This window comes from Ursus maritimus, unplaced genomic scaffold (assembly GCF_017311325.1).
Source record: "Ursus maritimus isolate PB19 unplaced genomic scaffold, ASM1731132v1 scaffold_13, whole genome shotgun sequence".
Classification (NCBI taxonomy): domain Eukaryota; kingdom Metazoa; phylum Chordata; class Mammalia; order Carnivora; family Ursidae; genus Ursus; species Ursus maritimus.
The window spans coordinates 36,720,481-36,743,131 of NW_024423675.1; the positions used below are offsets into that span (position 1 = coordinate 36,720,481).

Here is a 22,651-nt window from a genome sequence, read left to right on the forward strand (position 1 = left end):
TGAGTTTTTTATATACTTAGGATACCATGACATTCATGATATCCATGACTTATCAGATATATCATTTGCAAATATCTTCTTCCGTTCATTTGGTTGCCTTTTTGTTGTATTGATGGTTTCCTTTGCTGTGCAAACAAAAGCTTTCTAGTTTGGTGTAGTCCCAATTGTTTATTTTGCTTTGTTTCCCTTGCTTGGGGAGACGTATCCCAAAAAATATTGCCAAGATTGATGTTCAAAGGGTTATTGCCTGTGTTTTCTTTTAGGAGTCCTGATTTCAGGTTTTACATTTAGGTCTTTAATCCATTTTGAGTTTATTTTTGTGTATGGTGTAAGAAAGTGGTCCAGTTTCATTCTTTTGCATGTAGCTGTCCAGTTTTCCCAGAACCGTTTATTGAAGAGATTGTCTTTTCCCCATTGTATATTCTTGTCTCCTTTATTATAGGTTAATTGACCATATGAGCATGGGTTTATTTCTGGGCTTAGAAAAGCTACATTTTCTTCACTCATTATTATAAATGAGTGTCTAAGTTAACTTTATATCACAAAATAATTGACAGTTTTCAGCTCCTACCACAATTTCACATGTCTACATCAATTTTACATCACTCTTTTTTTCCCATAAGAAATGAATCAGTATTTTGTTTATCAAATGAAGACTATTAGACTTAAAATGTAATGGATTCAGTGTAAAGCTGCCTCACTAAATCTGAAAAGCAAGTAGGTCTGAAGATCATATTTATAAGAAGATTGAGATTTTATGTTAGTTTTCTAAGACTGTCATAATAAAATACCATGCATTAGGTAGCTTAAACAAAAACATTTCTCACAGTTCTGGAGGTTGGAAATAGAAGACCAAGGTGCTGGCAGGGTTGGTTTCTGGTAAGGCTATTCTTCTTGGCTAGTAGATGGCTGTCTTCCCACTGTGTCCTCACATGGCCTTTTCTCAGTGCCTGAGCATTCTTTGTGTCTTCTCTTATAAAGCCATCAGTTATGTTGGATTAAAGCTTCACACCATCAGCCTGATTTTAACTATATCACCTCTTTGAAGGCCCTATCTCCAAACACAGTCATATAGTTTAAGGCCCATACATCTGACCACATTAAACTTTAATTATCTTTTTATTTTATTTTTAGTTTTTTTTAAAGATTTGTTTATTTATTTATTGACAGAGAGAAAAAGCATAGGGGGATGGGCAGAGTAAAAGGAGAGAGAGAATCCCAAGCAGACTCTGTGCTGAGTGCAAAGCCTCAAAATCAAGAGTTGGATGCTTAACTGACTGAACCACCCAGGCACCCCCTTAATTATCTTTTTAAAGGTTCTATCTCCAAATATGGGTTACATTTTGAGGTACTGGGATTTGGGATTTCAACATATGAATTTTGGGTGAACACATTTCATCCCATACAGATATTTACAAATATGAGAAAACACACCTTTGAGGATACAACTTTAAAACTGTCCCCTGACTTGTACCTAAAACATCATCTTTCTTTTTCCCATAATCAGACTTGTAGAAAGACTTTCTATAACCATATATTAAGAGGCTATAACATTTCCAGGACTACTATAGGAGCAAAGAGAGGAAGCCTTCTTTGCCTTCAGTTTTGAAGGTTATTTCCAGATGTCTATGTGTAAATATATCTATTTGAAAATTGTGGTGCATAGTCCTTTAGAAACAATGTTTGGTTGAGAGTCAGTTTCCTAGAAGAACTAAAAAAGTCCATTTAATTTATTTTTTATTTTTTTTTTCAAGACATTTATTTGAGAGAGGGAGAGAGTGTGTGAGCACAGGGGGAAGGGGCAGAGGGAAAGGGAGAGAGAATTCTAAAGCAGACTTTGCAGGGAGCCAATGGGGCTCCATCTCATGACCTGAGATCATGACCTGAACCAAAATCAAGAGTCAGATGCTTAACCAACTGTGCCTGCCACCCAGGTGCCCCTAGTCCATTTAATTTATAATGAGTTTGAACTACTATATAACTCAAACACAAACTAATGCAAATTCTAATTGGACTAAATATAATTCAGATTTCCTTTTCTTTTTTAAAATTTTATACAAAGAATCCTAAAAATTAAAAGATTTATTTTATTTAAATTCAATTAATTAACATATAGCCTATTATTAGTTTCAGAGGTAGAGTTTCATGATATAATTCAGATTTTCTTTTTTTTTTAATAACCTAGTTTATAATTCAGATTTTCTTGATGCAAGTGGCAAAATGGGGACAATTTTAATCATGGCTGTGAACATTTTTCTCCTGATCTTTAGCAGCAACTTCCATCCATTCATTCAATAAACATTTATTGGACACTTGCTTTGTGTTCAGGGTACTGAGAGATTACAATACAGCATTGTGTAAGAAAGAAAAATCTTTGCTAGAATGGAGCGAATGGTTTGGGAGGTGATTGGAAAATGAAGGTCCAACAGCAGAAGGAAATCAAGCTATTCACAGCAATAATGGGGAGAAGAGTTTTGGTGACTAAATGGTCCTGTCAGGAAACAAATGACCTTAGATGACTCAAAGGAAGTTTCTTCTATGAAAGAAATAGTTATACTGGTATGGGCAATGTTGAGGAAATAAACAAGGTATGTTAGGATTCTCAGAACCTAGCCACTATCTGTGCATAGATCCAACGGGTCAAAGGAAAGAATTCCTGGTAGGGGAGCCCAGTAAGAAATGGAATCATGGAGGAAGGGACACACAGTGGGAGCTGTAGATGGTGGGTGGTTGGTGGGAGGGAAAGCTACTCTCAGAAACATAACCCAAAATAAGGAAGTGGTGGGGCGCCTGGGTGGCTCAGTCGTTAAGCGTCTGCCTTCAGCTCAGGGCGTGATCCCAGTGTCCTGGGATGGAGCCTCACCTCAGGCTCCTCCGCTGGGAGCCTGCTTCTTCCTCTCCCACTCCCCCTGCTTGTGTTCCCTCTTTCACTAGCTGTCTCTCTCTGTCAAATAAATAAATAAAATCTTAAAAAAAAAAAAAGCATCTCACTTTCTCTTTCCTTCTCCTCACCATTCTCTTGATGGTGTCTTCCTTTGTCCAAATCTGACAGTAAACCAGATGAAGAGGGAACTTCAGTAATGTAATCCACTGGGATTAGGAGAAAAGGAGCAAAATAGATCTGGTAGTGGGGGCAGGGGTGGCCCAGGGGATAACAGCAAATCACCAGCACAGAGATTGCAGGGGAACTGAGATTTTTGCTAGAACATTCATTTGGATATGTTATTTACAGACAGGAATACTTGTATGTTAAGCACTGTTGTTATGAAAAGAAGTTTATATATTGCCTCTGATATTAAATCACAGAGACTACTAGGTGGGTGACATGTAAAAAATTACAGAGCCATAAAGAATAAGAAACAATCATGAACTAAGTAATTAATGAAAAGTGGAGGCCTGGGCAGAGAGAGAGATCAAAGGGTGGGGGGCTCTTCTAAATGTATATTTTAACAAAAATCAATTTTAATGAACTGACCAGTCTATTTAATGGTAACTTTTTTTTTTTTTTCAACCCTGTGCTCAATGTCAGTGTAATTCTATGGCTGATGCGAGGTATTTTTTCCAACCCGTACAGCAGATATGCTGTATTGGAGAAGGCTTTGACAGTAAGATCTTGGCAGTATTCCCAAATGACAAAGTCTTTGGTGACAAAGTCTATCTTTGGAAAGAGTAGTACAATTTCTGAAACTGTTCAGGCAGCTGAGTGGTGCTTGGATAATTGGATAGTATTTTTAAGACATTGTGTGAGCATAAATATATGAAGTGATAAGGTGAATGAATCCTGGAAGAATGATGGGAAATTACCAAGTATTTATATGCATAAAAAAGCAAAAACTATAAAGTCTTATAAGATATACTTATATCATTTATCAAAATAATTGGAGTAATTATAAGTAAAGAAAATCTACCATCTGATCAATTTATTCCCATTTCTGCATAGTTTCTTGGCTTTCTGAAATGCAACATATTATGATTGATGAGAAAATTCATCTTTTAAATAGTTTCTAAAACTTTATCTCCTCAGACAAATATTTCTTAATTCAATCTATCTGAACATCTAAACTCTGTAACTCATTATTTCTTTAGTTATCAGTGGCACAAAATTTCCATCACTGCTGGAAATAATTAGCTTGCTTAATTGCTCGATTTAATTCTATTCATTAATTAACTGTTCATCATCTGTCTCATACATTTGTAGTAATTTAAAATTTTTTTATTTTGTTAAATTTTAAATTGGGAAAAGGTCTGATATTCTTGGAAAAGTCATGCAATAATTAATCCCAAAGGCTTGACATTAGATTTCATGAATTTGAGCCTCACTTGTCTGCTAGCTGTTTACCTTGACCAAGTTATTGAATGTCTATAAACCTTAGTTTCTTTTTCTGGAAAATGAGGAATAATAATGGTTTCTACCTCCAAGAATTATTATGAAGAATACATGAAAATGGATTCCTGATTAGTCAGTAATTAAAAATTTAAATTATTATTATTAATACATATAGCTCACATTATAGATATTTAAAATATCTAGATAATGATAATATTTAGTTATTTATAAGAATCAAACTTAAGTTACATAAACTTGATGTTTATATAGCAATATTATCATCAAAATACAACATACAACATTCTCATACTTTAGAATGTGACATGGTTACACAATTCAGTGCATGATATTCCTAAGAATAATAGTAAGTTAAATATTTTAAAAACTTATTATTCTCCTTTGCAATTATTGATCTTTAAAGTAATTTATTATTGATGACTTTTGATAAAGTTTTAATATTAAGTAGTCCACCTCTATATCAAAACATGATAACAATAATTTGAATGAATTTTTGGAGGAAAAAAATCCCTTAATATTACAGGAGTTGCCCCCAATAAAATTCTAAGATATTCCAACATAATAACATCTCCATTTGGTCTTTCCATCACTTGTGAAACACGTGGTAAATGTGTATGTAATCTCCAAGATAGAACAAAAATCATGTGGCCTTTCAACAACTGTAATATGAATTTAAAAGAAATTATTACTATTTCTATTTATAAAAATATTTCAAAAATGGAAGATAAATTATCAGAGTAATCGATACATTATTTTTTATCACATAAAAATAGCAGAGGATTAAAGCCATTTGTGCCTAATGCCATATTTTAAAAGCAAAACCTCTAGCAAAAGACATTTCTAGAAATCAGAAACCCGTATCAATAGGTAATAGGTCTTGGTTTGTGTACCACATTATACTGTGTTTTTTATTCTTTATGTAACATGTAACAACAACAAAAAAATTCCGGTGAAAGTGGCTTAAGGATCCATTTTTTTTTTTGCTTTCGATTCCATTGTTAAGTTCATTTGAGCTTTTCTCATACTGATAAAATAGCTGCAGCAATTCCAGTCTTTGAAACCACACATCATGCAGAAATAGAAGTGTTTTTTTCTTAAGGTTTTAAGCCAAAGTCCTAAAATTTACTTTTTAAAATTTAATTTCTGGCTGGATTGGTTAAGGGCACGTCCATTTGAACCAGTCACTATGCAAGAGAATGGAAATATACTGACTGGCTTAGGTCAACTAAATGCTACTTCCTCAAATTTAACTTTCCCCAGAACACATGGGCTGTATGGTGGATTGGTAGATATCCAAATTGAGATTAATGAATTTAGGGAAGAGAAAGGAGCCAATAGGTGCCAACTAAATGACCCACAAATCCACTACAGTTATTTTTATCAAAATCAACAAAAAGAATCACAAAAATCACAGAAACTAATCTTGAGGATCTTGTAAATATGGCTGTCCATCTTAAATTATGTATAGAAATAAATAAAACTACATCTAAGGAACATACCCACGGATATTACCGTAATTGTTTGACTATTTTTTCTCACTTAGAACCTCTAATCCCAGAGGTTTTATCTACTTTTCCATGTAGATTTTCTTGAAGTTTATGGATCTGGAGATCTAAGAGTCTTAAGTGACAGTGGTTGTGTGTATTGGGTAATGTTTCCCAAATGAGGGCATTATCAGTTATGAGAATTGAACACTTGTTTCTAAAATATACCTCCTGATAACTTAGCTCTTCATGACATCTGGAAGACACTTGTCATGTGGTTCCATCATTCTCAGTTCAGACAAATTTTCATCTGGAAGCATGAATGATATTGCATTCCTACATCTGGTTGAATACTGAAGGATATAAGTATGCCAGAGCATAATATATATCAAAGTTGTATCTGGTTTTATCTCTCCCCCTATTACTCTGATGTCAGCAAATAACTACCCCTCCTTCTTTCAAATAGAGTTCCAGAACTGACAACTGTGTCTAAGGAGGCAAAGAGTTAACATTCTTTTCTGTTTTTTTGTTTCACCAAATCACCTTGGATGAGCTGAGGCAAAACTCCAAGTAGAATGAGCTCGAGAACATGAAGTCAGTATTACAACACAAGCTCAGGATGGCTTGTGATAAAAGTTGACAGTGACTTTAAATTCTTTAGGGACCACAAAAGGCAATTTTGTTTACAGTTCAAATAAATGAAATATAAGAGCCTGCACCAAACCTTTTAAGGTTTTAGAGCCAAAATTCTTCAGTTTTTTAAATACATTTTTACCCACATGTAACAACTACACAGAGCAAATAAACGTGGATTCGTATATGACTGTCTTGGAGTAATTAGAAGGATTAGGGATGAGGAAACATTGTTTAGCTTAGAAAAGATTTCCAGGAAGGACACCTCGATAGCATACATTTCTTCAGGCCAAACCATGCTTCAATTCCCCAGGGAAGATTATGGTTCTAATATTTCTTAAAATCCTCCAGAAGGGCAGGGTCAACCCACGATTTGATGGTTGAGATACAGTATACTGTATGTTAAAGGACTTACTGCTTAGTCAGGCCATTCATGAATTTATTTGCACAAAGGAGACAAGACTTAGATGTGGTTTGTACTTGCTTGGGGTGGGAACTTGACACAATGCAGAGACAGACCCATGGACTCTTTTTATAAAGAACTCCATGAACCAAGGAAGCTCCAGCAATGTTGATTCAATATTCTGGTTTAAAACAAGACAGAGAGAGAGACATTCCACATGTTTATTTTACCTGAGCAACAAACACAGCATGACACATACACAGTGAAAACGGAAGGAAATTGTGTCATTTTGTCCTCTAGTGGGTTTCTAGCTTTGTAAGCAACAAGAGAAGCTGTCCTTATTCTGAAATAACATTTTCATGGAGGGTACAGAGAACAGCAGCCATGTGAGGGGCCAATATAGAGTACCTTGGTAGATAGCGAACTTCAGGGAAATGTTGAACTAAGACCAGAAAATCATTTGTGAGCATCTATGAGACAACAGGTAGTGGGGTACTGGGTGGGGGTGGCGAGTATTTTTCATGGACAGAAACATAACCCACAGATATTTGAAGTATTGCTGTTAATAAGATTCTCTCATATTGGTAAGAGATGCAGACAAAAGCCCAGTTCTGAGCTCTATGATCTTAAAAAGTAAACAAACAAACAAAAAGAACAAAACAAAGATGATTCCTGAATCTCAAGGCAAAGAATGGTATATTCCACTTCTGCTATTTATTTCAAGAGCTATTTCCCTACATTGTTTTCATTTTAGTTACTTCTAACTTCAGTCGTGTAAATGATAGGTTTCTTCCTTTAAGTTTAGAGGTTAGTTTGATCACCTGGGATACAGAGAATTAAATCAATTAAGAAAAACTCAGTGGTCCCTTTTATATTGTGGGAGGCTAGCATCACATTTGGAAACCTTTAGAGAATAATTCCTTACATTGCTTAAAGTCAGTAGATTTCAGAAATATTGGGGCGCCTGGGTGGCTCAGTCGTTAAGCGTCTGCCTTCGGCTCAGGGCGTGATCCCAGGGTGCTGGGATCGAGCCTCACATCAGGCTCCTCTGCTGGGAGCCTGCTTCTTCCTCTCCCACTCCCCCTGCCTGTGTTCCCTCTCTCGCTGGCTGTCTCTATCTCTGTCAAATAAATAAATAACTAAAATCTTTAAAAAAAAAAAAAGAAATATTTACTTATGAGGAAAACATGTAATGTCTTTGATGGATGGCATGAATGACTTCTCTACCATTGCCCTAATTGTGATTTTTTTTTTGATGATTCTAAGTAGAAAAATTTTTATGATGTAAATTTCAAGTATGTAAGCTGTACTATGGCCTTTCATATATTTCTTGTTCTGCTTATAATAAAACTGTTAGTTGCAGGTATTCAACCAAGAGCCTTGTATGGAACAACAGACATTGAAGTAAAATGGATCATATTTCCTATGGAATTGTTAAAAAACCTATATAACTTTAACAATATTATTTTCGAGTATTGAGTCAGCTGTCAGGGTTGGACTGGTTCATCAGGCTCTGTGGTTTTCTTCTCTCATGATCATTGCCTCCATCAACTTTGTTTTGAAACTGGTTTAAACACAAGGGAAGCAAGAGGAAGGATCTCTATTTCAGGAGATTGAGGCTCAGAATCATCACCATGAGCACTAATCCAACTCCCACTGTATTCCTGAAAACTTGTTTATTCTGGCTTGCTCCTGTTGGTAGGGTACATGGATTAATTAAATGAGTTCATTATCTTTATGGGTGGAAATAGTAATACCATTAAGAATTCCAATTAAGAAAGTTTGTTATTGTTCTTTACTGTCTACTTCATATTCTTCATGTAGTTTGTCAAATTCTATGCTTTTTACCTCAAAAGCTGGTCTCATCTGATTATCGCAACTCTCTTATTTCCTACTCTGGGAATTCCATTATCTTTTGTTTGGTCATTTTATATTGCCTCTTATGGGTTTCCATTGCTGTTGGGTCTCCATTTATAATTTATCTTTCAAAACACTCCCAGAAGCATTGGAGTTAACACGTGATGTGGCGAAGAGTTATGACCCAGCTGTCAGGCTACCTGCGTTGAAATTCTAGCTCTACCTTGTCAGCCTGACCTTGGGTGAGTTGCTTAGCTACTCCATGCCTTGGTTTCTTATTCTATAAAATACAGAGAATAGTACCTAGTTTTGAGGAATGGAGAGAAAATATACGTGAGGCACTTAGAAGACAGCATTCTCTAATGCTGACGATCATAAAACATGATTTGATCTGCACCCTGTGATGACTCTTCTTTAACCTGCTGAGTATATGTGCCCCATGGCATACAGGAATTTTCATAATGATTCCGGGTTACCTTTCCAGGCTTGTCTCTATGCCCATAAACATAGTTTATCTGCTCTGAAATGTATGCTGTTTTATAGATGTATACAGTATGTTCCAACCACATATTTTCTCATTTTCTCTTCCTAGAATGATCTTACATTACATTTTTTCTTTTCTTGATCTTGCATTACTCATTGCCTCAAAAAACCCCATTCATATTTCAAAGCCACAAATTCTCCTCTGTTTGTAGCTTTTTCTGACCCTTGGTTTTAGCAATGGACATTATTTGTGTTTTGTCTGTATCTCCTTGGTTCTGCCATTTCTTTCCACGTACGATGGCCAGATTTCTGATGGTCATTTTTGTCTAATGGCAGCCTTTGGCCTATTGTACTTACTTTGTCATCTGCTAGTCAATCTACTTCACAAAATAGGAGCTGGGTGGAAAAGATGAGGTATAGAAATACCTGGGAATTAACATTCATTGTTAATTACTAATTACTAAGTATCATACAATGCTATGTAATGTGGGGATGTGTTTTGTTGGAATAATCTTGAGGTATGTGTTTTACTGTGTTTCCTGGAGTTTCTTTCACAGTGATAGCTTAATAATGTACCCTTTAATGGCTGTGTTCCTTTCTGAAAAAAAAACCAACCAAACAAACAAAACAAAACAAAACAAAACAAAACAAAAAACAACCCAAAAAAACCTATTTGCATTCTCATTCTTGGCTCAGGATCTATTCTTAGAGGAGCTCACAGTAAAACACTCCTTCATATACTTTCTATAGCACTTTTTACATGTTCTTTCTGTTCTTTATAGGATTTTATTATAAAACATTTTTTAGTTTTTTTCTGTTCTGCCACTTCCCCTGGACTGTGAGATGTTCTAACAAAGGGTCATATCACGTTTATTTTTGTATTTGCACATTTATCTTGGGCTGGACTTGGCCCCTGATGGACCTTCAATAAATTGTTAGATACCAAAATGAACCAGAATTATCCTTTGTGTCGTCAAAGGCCCTTAATCACTCTTTTTATCCTCTGGCTCCTCTAGGCTTATGGAGTATTTGACCCTGCCTTGATCTTAAGTGTCCCCTTCAGGGACTGAAGTCGTGTCCCTGAAACCCAAACTCATGGCTTTGCCTTCTAATTGATCACTGTTTTGTTTTTTTCTTTTTTCTGTTTCTGCTTTCTTGAAGAAAAAGAAAGGAGAAAGGAATTAAGAAGGAAGAGGGAAAGGAAGTGAGAGAGAGACAGTAAAAGAAAGGGAGAAAAGCAGGGAGCAAAATGAGAGGTGCGGCAGGGGAGAGAGAAGTAAGAGGAGGAGTGGAGGAAGAAGTACAGTGACAGGAAAAATTGGAATGGAGAAGAGCGTTTAAAGTTCGTGTGAGGTACTCTTTTTCTTTTCAGTAAGGTGGAAGATGAAATCAACTGCTGAGATCAAGAGACATGAAAATGTAGGTTTGAGTAGAATGCAGAAGGCTTCAAAACCAATGGGAAGAATAGTAGTTAATCACTGATGAGTCAAAGCATTGGCATTTCTTCAATCTACGATGATTATAGAGCATCTTTTAGGTATCATGTCCCATACTAAGCAGACTGAGACCATTGCATTTGGCAAATAATGCAACCCTATTACTTTATATTGGTCTTTTTGTTCCATTTTTTGGCTAAGCTACCTCAAAATGTGTATGAATAATACCATTAACCTAAAATATGAAAATACTCATAAACAACAAAAGAAATTTTGTTAAATGAATGATTTAAGCCTTGAAAGTAGCATCCTTTTTTAATGTATAGCTGCTATCAGTGTCAGGATCTATTATTTTACTATTTTGTTGTCCAGTGAAGAGAAAAGTACCTCTGGCAATATCACTTTCTTTCTTATCTTTGCTATCTAGAAAGCAGGATATTATTGTCCCAAAGCAGAAAAAAATGTCTGCTGATTTCTGCTCTGAGCTTTACAATATATTCTAAAGTAAAGTGTAATTTTATAACTAGAGTCTTCTGACCCAATTTCAGAATCCTAAGAAATTTTAGGCCTATGGCAAAAGTCTTAATCTAATGAGTCAGGTTTAAAATTCAATCTTAATGTTATGTTCTTCTCTCATATGACATTTCCTTAGCACTTTATCAGTTTTCTGCAAAAGATAAGCAATATTATATGTCAATATTACTATACACTTTGGACCTCATGAGAAAGTTAATTATGCAATTATAAACAATACCCATAATGGGTAAGAAGGTGGATTTAGCATCTGACAGACCTAAAATATAATTTTTTTTCTGTCAGTTATTAGCTGTGACCTCAGAGAATCTGTTTAACCTGACTGTATTTTAGTTTTCTCTCCAAAAATGGAGAAAACAATGTAAGAACTTAATGAATTAAAAGATAGAAAGCTCATAAAAACTGCCTGGCATTGACAAGAATTGGCTGTTTATATTGAATTTATATTGAACGTTTGCCTTTCTGTTTGTTTGTTTAAACTATCCATTATACATTGTACAGCTGTCCATTATACCATTGTCCTATAAACAGGGACTCCCCTACCTAGAAACCCTGGGGAGGATGGAGTTGACTTTCACCTATAGAAGTCGCGTGGCAAGTATTTATGATGCTCGCGTGTCCAGCCTCCTTTCCACACACTTAGGCTCAGAAACCAAATGCATGTAGCCTATACGTTGAATTATGTGATAATGATGCAAAGAAATATACAAAGAAGTGAATGTGTTTGGTGGAAGACGGAGATAACTATAGCAGTAATAACCACCTTCCAGAGGCAGCAGTAGTAGCGGGAGTCCTGACAGTGGCATTCAGAATTGTTAGTGCTGCTTCTGGTTGCTTTGAATGCCCAGCAGCGGCAAGCACAGCATGGGGAGTGGCCAGCTGGAGGGGATGATCTGGCTGCTTCTGGGTGTGTGGCCCCTGTCTGGTTTTCTAGCAGAAGACCCTGGACTATCTTTTGAAACATTCTTTTATCTTGAATCAGCCAGTGTCATTCTTTGTTGCTTTCAGTGAAGATCTCTGACTAATATAGAATTAGGACCAGAACCGTTTGCAGTCAATAAGCCTAAGGCAGAATGGTCAGGGCAGGGAGGAGCACAGGAGCACAGGCACTGTTAAGAAGTCTGGCATTTGTTAACTGGCCTAAAGGCAGAAGAATTCTAGCAAATATTAAAAGGGTAGACGTTGATAGCCAATGGCATGTGGTACCTGAGCCACTAATTAAATTATCCCCTGGGGTCATCTACTATAAAATAACGATTCAAAGCAAGGCTGTGAGAGATCAATGGCTATTACAGTAGAGTATGAAGAGAAGTTCAATGAGTATGAGAATTTTTTTTTTTTTTTTGTAAATACATGGACTTCTTAAAAAGAGATGGTTTGTTCAAATTTCAAAATTCTTCCTTAAGGCTATAAATAAGACACTGTAAATAAGACTGTAAATAAGAGATTTTCTTTGCCATGTTGAAACAAACAAGAAAAATGTTATCTTTTGTTGCACAGAGCATTGGGAGAGTGACTAGAATCTAATAAGCACATAATATAAATTAGTAATTATTATTATTGTTTTTATTGAAATTATCAACTCTATATTAATTGTTTGACCATGGCAAATTCGAGTAACTAATTTATGAAACCACCAAAAAAAAAATAAAATAAAAAGAAGGAAAAATAAGTATGTCTAGAATAATTTGAAGTAGAAATGCGAAGAGGAAAACAGATGGGCAATATCCAGAAAGAAAATTTTGCTCAGTATTGCCCATCTGCTACTCCTTGCTTGCATGCTTTGCAGTAATATAAATTTTCAAACAGCCAAGCAATATAATCCTCAATCTAGTTTAATTTATGTTTGCAGCTCATTGGCTGCTGGCAAGGGGATGGTTAGATTCAGATTTGATGATAAAGCCATATAGTTCCCATGTTTATCCCATGAGAGGCAAAGCTATACAAAAGATTAAAATTAGTAGGAGGCAATTATTCTCCTTATTAATCAATTCTAGACACATTTGGCAGCTTGTCTCCAGCAACAGAAGTGCAATTCAAATAAAGGTGGTGAGACTCTTTCCAACAATGTTATTTTAATTGAAAGCATCACGCTCATTTTTGGTAGGCCATAACCTTCTTTGCCTAAGAAAGTGTTAAGATTAGTATTTTTCATATGAAAATTACATAGTTTTCTAAAAGCACTATCAGTATTCATTATCTTATTAATTTAAAGTATGCTTATTCACACTAAAACAGAAGATTACCTGATTTAGGAACTAAAAAATAATGCATTTTTTTTCTCCAATGGGAGAAAAGTTGGTACTATTTTGTCTTCTTTTAATAAATAGCCATTCGCATCGATCCAGATCAGATGTCAGATGATGGGTTTTTAAGACTAAAGGCAGGACTAAAATAAAGTTTCCATATTTAGTAAGTAGTTACCAGTTTATACAGAAATAAAGCTGATAAGGGATTAAGTCTACATATTACTAGAGCAGATGATCATTTTTCTGTTTTAATCAGTCAATTCAAGCACTTAGGGATGAAATTTTTAAGAGTGATTTTTGCTTACTTTTAATAAGGAAGAAGAAAGTAGATCAAAGGCATTTCCTTCCCTTTCTCTTGATGATTCTTGCTATTTGTAGGGATAGGTATGCTCTAACGCAGTCCATAACAACTTTAAACTCTCAAGGTCTTATAACAGCAAATATTTGTATCTCACTTCCACCACCATCCTCCTCTAAGACCCAGGTCGATGGTACCAGCTTCTCTGGAACATTGCTAGTCCTCATGACAGGGGGTAGGGGGGTGGGGGGGGGTGGGGGGGGAGGGGCGGGGAAGGGGGGGATGTATGGTGAAGCCAGCAGAGTGAGATATCCTATTTCTTATTTCACTCGCCAAAGTAAGTCATATGGTGAGCCTGAGTTCAATGTAGTGAGGAGGTGTAATCTCCCCACGGGCAGGGGCAGTGAATATCCTTTGCAGTACTTATCACAAATATAACCAGAAGAAGCCTTCTCAAATCCCTCTCAAATGCCTGAAAGGTGCAGAGGGAGAAGAATTTTAGTTGTAAGTTGGTCCTTTGTCTAACATGGAAAGAGGGAGAGAGGATCGAATAAGAAGTAAAAAAGTTAAAATTGATTTTTTATCCTGAGTATCATCACTAGCCATTCCCAAATTACTCTGGTTAAGGTATTTTGAAGGTATGTGTCCTGAAAAGAACAAGGTGCTTGAATTTTGTAAGGGCTTTTTGCTTACAAACTGAAAATTAAGACAGTCTGTCAATTCATTTTGTTTCTCATTACCTCTTTTGACGTAAATGTTCTTTCAGTTGAAAATTTCTGTAGTACTTCACTGGTTATAATGAACCTGTAAGTACTTGGTCGTTATTTATCTATTCCCTCTTACAATTTTTGCCTGCATGTCGATCATGGGGACATTTTGATCTCAATCAAATTGTGTTAGGATATAAAGTAAAATAGGTTGGTGGGAAATTTGGATTCTAAGGGATATTATTTGACACTTAAGATATAAATTTCAACCCTGTTTTTCTTCTTCAGAGGATTACTGATTCAGGGAACATTGTTCTTACAACTGTTAAGTCAAGGTTAGTGCTGCATTTTAAGTTTTATATAAGGGATTTAAGTTTATCTGTTGCAGAAGTTATATTAAAAAAACTAAAAGGACCACATTTTCTTTAAAATGGTAGAAATGGTTCTAAGGTATGCTTTATAATTTATATTATATATAAATTGCATATATACATATAGATATATTTATAAATGTAAATTGATATTCTTTGAAATCTTTCCATTTCTTCTGTGGTAGACTTCCCTTAATTATGCATTTAAATATCCACTTTCTCTTGGACTCTCTGTAAGAAAAGATGGGCCCCCCTTTTGCTTGCCTTCTTGTTCCCACATGAGGGACATGGATTAACACTCCTGTCCTCACTCTCTCCTCCATGGGAGGAGGAGTGAATGATTGGGTTGATAAACTGGGGAGTAGGAATTGGGCTTGTGAAGCTAAGGCTTTTCTATATTTGGTATTTGCCTGCACCTCATAAATAATTCTTATTTGGGTGGGCTCTGTAGGGGTGGGGGGGTGCTTGTAGTTCTCAAGAGTTGACTGTAAGTGGGATAAATGTCTAACTCTGGAATTAGGTGTTAAGAAGTTCTCATGGTTACCTGATTGAGCAATGTTCTCCAATGGTGCTATCACGTACACTGATTTTCCATTTCTCCTCTGCCTGACTTCTTTGTCTTTTAACTGATTCTGAATTCAGGCAAGGAAGCATTGCTCTTCTTCACACCCTAACCATCTATCCCTCTTGAACCACCCCCACACTTTGCTCACTGCTGCAGACGAACAGTGCTTCAACACCTGGTTATCCTGTCTGACTTTCATGTTCTTCCTCTCCTGATTGAAGTGGGAGGTGGGGCTGTGCACCTATATTTTTTGGAAAACGGCACATATTTTTTGGTGTGCTCCAGGTTAATGAAGATATTGGCTTACATCAGTTATATTGATCGCATATATCCTTCAAGTTTGCATTTATAGTTTTATTTATGATTTTTTGAGATAAACATCTGAAGTTGACTAATAAAGGCTATTCATCTTTTTTTATCTTTTCCCACTTTTATCCTCGCCCATCCTAGGAGCTGAAAATTATCTTGTTGATTCTTAGTGTTTGAATTTTAAGGTACGTTAGGTAAAAATCACCACAAAAATGATTGATGACTATTTGCATACTGTTTCAAAAGCCTTAAATTGTACAGAAACATATTTACTAAAACACGAAAATTCTCCATTGTTAACTTTGCATCCTTATATGTAATGATTGAGGACAATTTGGTATAGGTAGATTTAAATTTATATTCCTCATTTTAATTTTAAAAATACACATTGCTTAGTAACTTTTTAAATTTAATATATCTTCGTGAAACCATGCTTACAGATCTATCTCTTTTTGATAATGGCTTAGGATTCTATAGAAAGGACTGATTACATTTTATCTAACCATTTCCCAATAGATAGACTTGAGGTTTCTGATTATGTATCATTGTGAATACTCCTGCAGTGATCATCCTTGTACCTGTTATCTTGTTGCTAACTTGTGTGAGTATAGGCTTTCTTCTCTAATACTATCAATGAACTTCTGACAAACCTTACGTTCTTTAAGATAGGGCAATTAAGATACCAGGACATAAAATAGGGTTTTGGCAGACCACTTAATACCTACACACCTTTGAAACCAGACAAGCAACAAAAACAAGTTGGTACTTGGGGAGATTGTGTGGACTTCCCAGCCAAGAGAGCTCTGTGTGCCTGCAGGCTGGCACGATGGATATCAAAAATGTAAAAGATCAGTAAATGTAAATGCTGATAGGAGCATTAACTGTGTAGATGAAGCGGCGTCGTGAGCTGGGTAAGTGCTGGGTACGCTGTCATTGGGAGAGTGAAATAGGATTGAGGGTGAGCCATCATGGGAGAAGCCGGGGTACAGGCACTGAGTTTTGATTTTCTAAAAAAAAGAGCTGAATGGGAGTCCTGATACTACTGCATCAGCCCGGCTGTGAACTTTTTCTTTTTCTCCTCAAAGTTGTTATTTCTACTCATGCTTTCCCTGCTTCCTTTGCCTGGAAAAAATAATGTACAAACCTACACAACTTATCTGTGATATTTGCATCCATCTCCTTATTTATGAATCAAATATGAGTAATTCATATTCGAGAAACATGGGCTGAGGTGAAACAGACTGTGTTTATGAACCATATGTTCCTGCAAGTGGAATAATTGGGTCAAAGGCAATGCATGCTTTGTGAGGATTCTGACAAATTGTTCCCCAAAAGGATGATAATAATTTACTATCACAGAGTATGAGAATGTCAGGTTTTCTTGTATTTTTTTTTTGTATTTTCACTAGCACTAGGTATGATTGAGCTTTAAATTTTTTTGATCACCTCGTTTTACCCATCTGAATTGAAACAGATTTCATTATTGTTTTCATTTAGATTTCTAGATAAATAGTTGACCAAGTTTTTCATAACATTTTTAAAATTTGAATCTTTGTTCCTGTGAATTATTTGTTGATATTCTTTGCCTACTTTTATATTGGGTTGTTTGCTTTCTCGTTTGTGGTTCATAGAAACTTTTTAAAAACAGTGTATAGAAACCATGTACCCATTAAACATTTTGAAAAAAATTTATCAGTCTTTTGCATATAATTTAACTTTACATGTGGTTTCTTTCCACATGAAAGTTTAACATTTTTCTATGATCAATTCTAATTTCTCTCTTGTGGTTCTAAACCTTCTGACTTGTTTAGGAAGAACTTTCAAACCCCTGTATTATTAACATATTCTCTCGTACTTTTATTTATACTTTTCAAGTGCTTTTGTATTGTTAAAATTTGAATCCATATGGTACTTATTTTTATGTAAGCTATGCAGTACCAACCTAATTTCGATTTTTTTTTCTCAATTCATAGTCAGTGGTCACAGTGTCATCCTTTCTCCACTAATTCATGAATATGTATAAATCTAAGTATATCACTATTAAAGTGATCTAGTTCCCCATCGCTGCAGTGTTAAATCTTCCCTGCTGCTGGTGATGGTGGTAGTGGTGGTGGTGGTGGTGCTTCTCCTCTCCCATCCGCTTTTCTTTCTTCTTTTCTCCAGGTTCCAAAAGTTTTTTTTTTGTTTAGTTTTTTTTTTTTTTTTACGATTTTATTTTTTTAAGAAATCTCTACACCCAACATGGGACTTGAACCCACAACCCTGATATTAAGAGTCACATGCTCCACTAACTGAGCTAAAAGGTTTCTTGTTGTTGTTGTTGTTGTTGGTTTGTTTTTTTTTTTTTTTTTGTAAATATGCTTTAGAAAAGGATCGTTGATCCTGTTGCTTCCAAATTAGTGGAATGAAGAGTTGTGTCCAGGGACACATCAAGTGATGTCCAAGCAGACAGCTGCTTTGTCAACCTCTTATTTATGCATCCAGTCATAAGGACAAGACATGTAGTCAACCAATTCTTAAGGCTTAAACCATTGGCTGATTTCTTCTTCAGGACTTTTTACTGAATCACTACCATGAATGATGTCCCTGTCAACTTGAATACAGATGTCCCCCAGAATGAAGCCTGGCTTAGAATCTGCTAGATTAGTCGCCCAACTTTCCCACATCCAGGCCATCCCACACCATGGCCACAAGCAGCTCTTAGTTCCAACCAGCTCTAAGAAGAAAGAGATCAATATAGTACTGCTTCAGGTGTTCCTCAGAGACCCAAAGGAACCTCATGGTCACAAGATGGCATCCCTTTTGCATCAAGATATTAATGATCTCTCCTATGAGATCTTAGTACCCCTGTCTGGTTTGATTGTGATGAAGGTGCATTGGGTGTTGGTTATGATATGAGCTGGTGGGGGCTGGGTGAGAGCTGTGCTGCTATGCCAGAGCCCAGTCCTGGAAACTTCTTTTTTTTTTTTTTTCCAAATCAAAGTTTTGTTTTGGCTACTTGTAAGCTTTTTTTTCCCTGAAAGAATGTTAGAGTGACAAAGACACTTTCCTTCACCAAACTTTGGTCAGGCAGGCTCTTCTGAGCCCCGTTCTGGACTAAGCCTTGACCTTGGGCATCCATCACCATGTCTGCAGAGTTGGGTCTTAGCAAGTCTCCTGCTAAGTCAGTGTAGAGAGACCTTTTATGCTTACTAGCTAATCCTCCAGAATATCTGAACAAATTTCTCACCTCCACATTGCTCCAACTTCAATATCTGATCACCCTGGCCTTCAGCAAGAATCCTGTTAAGTCCGTTTAGCTAGAATCTCCCTACACTTGATGTCTTCTCTTGGTAATTTCTCATCCATTGACTACCTCAAAGCTATAAATCCACTTGTTCTTGTGGTATTTTGAGCTGAGGCCAAAGTCTCTTAGCTGCTGCAAAATCCCCATTTCAGTAATCCCTCTTAAATAAAATCTTTTTTTTTAAAGATTTATTTAATCATTTTAGACACAGAGAGAGACACACACACACACACACACAAAGAGACACCATGCGTGCACATGCATGGGCAGAGGGCAGAGAGAGAGGGAGAGAGAGTCTTAAGCAGACTCCACACTGAGCACTGAGCCTCACACAGCTTGATCTCATGACCGGGAGATCACAATCTGAGCAGAAACCAAGAGTCAGGTGCTTAGCCGACTGAGCCTACCAGGCACCTCTTGAATAAAGTCTTAATTTCCATTTTTAACATGTGTCAGAATAATTTTTTTCTTTAATAAGTGTCAGATTTCATAAATAATCCTTGGGTTTTAACTGGCTTTAATTTTGAGAAGAATTGATATATTTAATATTTGATTCTTTCTTCAAGAAACATGGCCTGTATGTCTATTTCAATAGGTTCTGAGGACTTGCTTTACCTTTTTTAAAATATGTGTTAGAAGTCTTTTATTTTGGGGCATCTGACTGGCTCAGTCAGTAGAGCATGTGACTCTTGATTTCAGGGTGTGAGTTCGAGTCCCACATTGGGTGTAGAGATTACTTAAAAATAAAATCTTTAAAAAAAAGAGAAGTCTTTTACTTTTGTAGTTCTGGGATATACGCCTACACATGCACACACAGGTAAGTAGTTATAAGCTTTAGACACACCAGAAGTATTACAAACTCACAAAACACATAATTCAAAACTTTATTTGAATTTCCTTTTTTCAAAAAAAGGTTTTATTTATTTATTTATTAGAGAGAGAGAGAGAAAGCATGTGCGAGTGGGGGGGAGGCGGGGTAGGGTGAGGGAGAAGGACAAGCAGACTCTGGGCTGAGTGCAGAGCCCCACATGGGGCTTGATCTCAGGACTCTGAAATCATGACCTGATCCAAAACCAAGAGTCGACACTTAACCTACTGAGCCACGCAGGTGCCCCTTGAATTTCTTTACATTTATTTTGTGAATTTAAATCATAAATTTTAAATTCTTTTTAGCCAATGTGTCCCAACTTCAATGAGAAAGACTAGAACAAAATTAATAATTTATGATTCAGAAAGTTGAATGTATATACTGGAAATGTAAGTAAATACTTTTAAATTTGGGGGGTGGTAGATTTGTAGAATCTATACTTCTGATGTTATCAAAGCTTAGAACTGCACCAAGACATTTGAACACTTTGTCTATGAATTTTGTATAATTTATGCTAGATGTCACTTAATGTAAATTCCTTACCAAAAAGAGAACATGTCATTGTAGATACATGGGAAAAGCTTTTATTGGTATTTTGTCTTGAAAGTAAGACTAAAATTTAAAAAATGGAATATTTCTCTTAATTTTATCCAAAAAAGAAGTATCATTTTTAACTGCTCTTATTTTGAGCCTACTAAAGAATGAATCGAGAATGTTTTCCTGACAAAATTATATAAAAGCATGACATGAAATCAGTTATTTCACATTTGACTTTTACAGCAGAATCCTAAAGCAGAACGCTTCTGCTAATGCATGCAAGCTCTGTTTGCTAAACATTTTCATCTAAAAACCATTTTGTTTGAAGTCTTCGTTTTGTTACTATGCTTCCTTCTCTTCTTTAAATTGCTAATTTTGAATAGCCTGGTCTGTGACTTGTGTCATTCCCCAGATCACTTTAATGGACTTCATGCAGTGTTCCGAAGTTTACATGATTTTCATTTTCATATTGCAATTGATTTACATTGCATTTTTATTGTATTATTTGAAGTCGTAGTTGATAATCAGTAAGAGACTGACTGACAAATAATTTAGTTTGACATGCGGGGTAGATATTTCACTTAAGTCCAGTGACTAATTTTAAAATTGAGCTATTAAAATAGACTATTTTAATGTCCGCAGTTACATCATAACGACTATATTTTTCTCTACTTAACCTGGCAACTGTGGGGACTCAGAAAACTTCTACTTAGATAAGCATCATACCCTTTTATCATGCAAATATGATTGTCTTACGTATTTTCAGTCGACTTCCTTTTTTGTTAAGTTATGTATTAGATATCTTTCCACATTAGGACCTATGGATATATTTTACTCTTTTACCTGGTGTGTATGTTTCATAGCTTTATCTAGTCTTCTGTTGGTGGAAATTTAGGAAACTTCGGATTTTTCAAAAGTACAGTGAAAATTGTACATAGCCCTTTTTTTTTTTTTTTAAGTAACATGAGACTATTTCTCTCAAACAAGTCTCAAGTGGATTTGCTGGGTTGAGATGACAGCTATTTTACACGTTAATATATTTTATCAATTTGTACTCCTCAATGTATTGGCCAATGACACACTTTTGTGGATGGTATCTGAGCTCTCTCTATCATTCTTTGTCCAACTCTTGAAAGTTTCAACTTCTTTTCTGCCAACCTGATGGACAAAAACTGGCATTTCCTTGCTGTTTTAATTTGTGTCCCCCCACTAATGGGCAAGGTTGTGTGCCTTTTTGTATGTGTGTTGCTATTTGCATTTCCTCTCTTGCTGATATCCTCAGCATATTTTTTGCCCTTGTTTCCCGTTTACTCAACTTTCTCTTCTTGACTTATAAATATCTCATATATTCTAGGTAATAGACTTTGGTCTCATCTACATTGACATGTATTTTCTACTTTCTGTTACTCACCTGTTCATTTAATGTATTTAATGTTGATATTGCTTATGGCTTTTGAATTTGGGGATGTTAAGAAGGCTTCCCTATCTCTGACTGTAGTTCCTTCTAGTGTTTTTCTGGTTTTATTTTTAACAGTTTTACCAACTTCTTAATCCCCTGGAAATTTGACTTTGCAAAGTATGAAGCAAGGAAAGCCCGTGGGCTCTACCTTTACAGCACGTCCAGAATCCTTTCCTTCTTTCCTCCGCTACTCCTCTGGTTCAACGCACCATTTATTATTATGCATTTATTTCTGCAGGGCCGCCAATTGATCACCTCATGGGGACACTTGCTCTTGACAGTCTACCTACAGCACAGCCACCAGAGTAATCTTTTACGAAGGTAATATAGCAAGAGCTGCTCCTTTTACTCGAAGTAAAACCGACGTCTTTAAAATGGCTACAGTCCTCCGGCTCTATCATTTCCAACCTGTCTCTTAGCCCTTCGCCCACCTCTTCTTCAGTCCCTTGCCATCTTCGAGAGCACACTGGCTCCGACTTGTACACCACCTGCAGATTCCACACCACCTGCAGATTCCTGCAGACCGCAGTGGCTCGCCCTGGCCCACGGGCCTGGAGCCGGATTGTTGCTGTGGCAGCTGTTGCTGCTTTAGATTGATGCCCCCCCCCCCACCCCCGTGTCTGCTACGCGTCAGCCCTCTTTAACGGATGGGTACAACTTCCCTCTTACCTCCCGTTTTCAGGTTCCATGTTGCCACTGACCTTCAATGGGCCCTGGCTCTCCATTCGACTAGGCACCCACGCATGAGCAACTCAGAGGTGGGCCAGTTCCTAAATGATGAAGTTTGATGAAAGGGGGATGGGAGAGAGTGGGTAGATTCTCCCTTC

General features: G+C 36.3%; 1 pseudogene; it reads right to left on the minus strand.

The window, feature by feature from the left end:
* Positions 1 to 17,990: 17,990 nt before the first annotated feature.
* Positions 17,991 to 18,739, minus strand: LOC121102214 (annotated as a pseudogene).
* Positions 18,740 to 22,651: the final 3,912 nt, after the last annotated feature.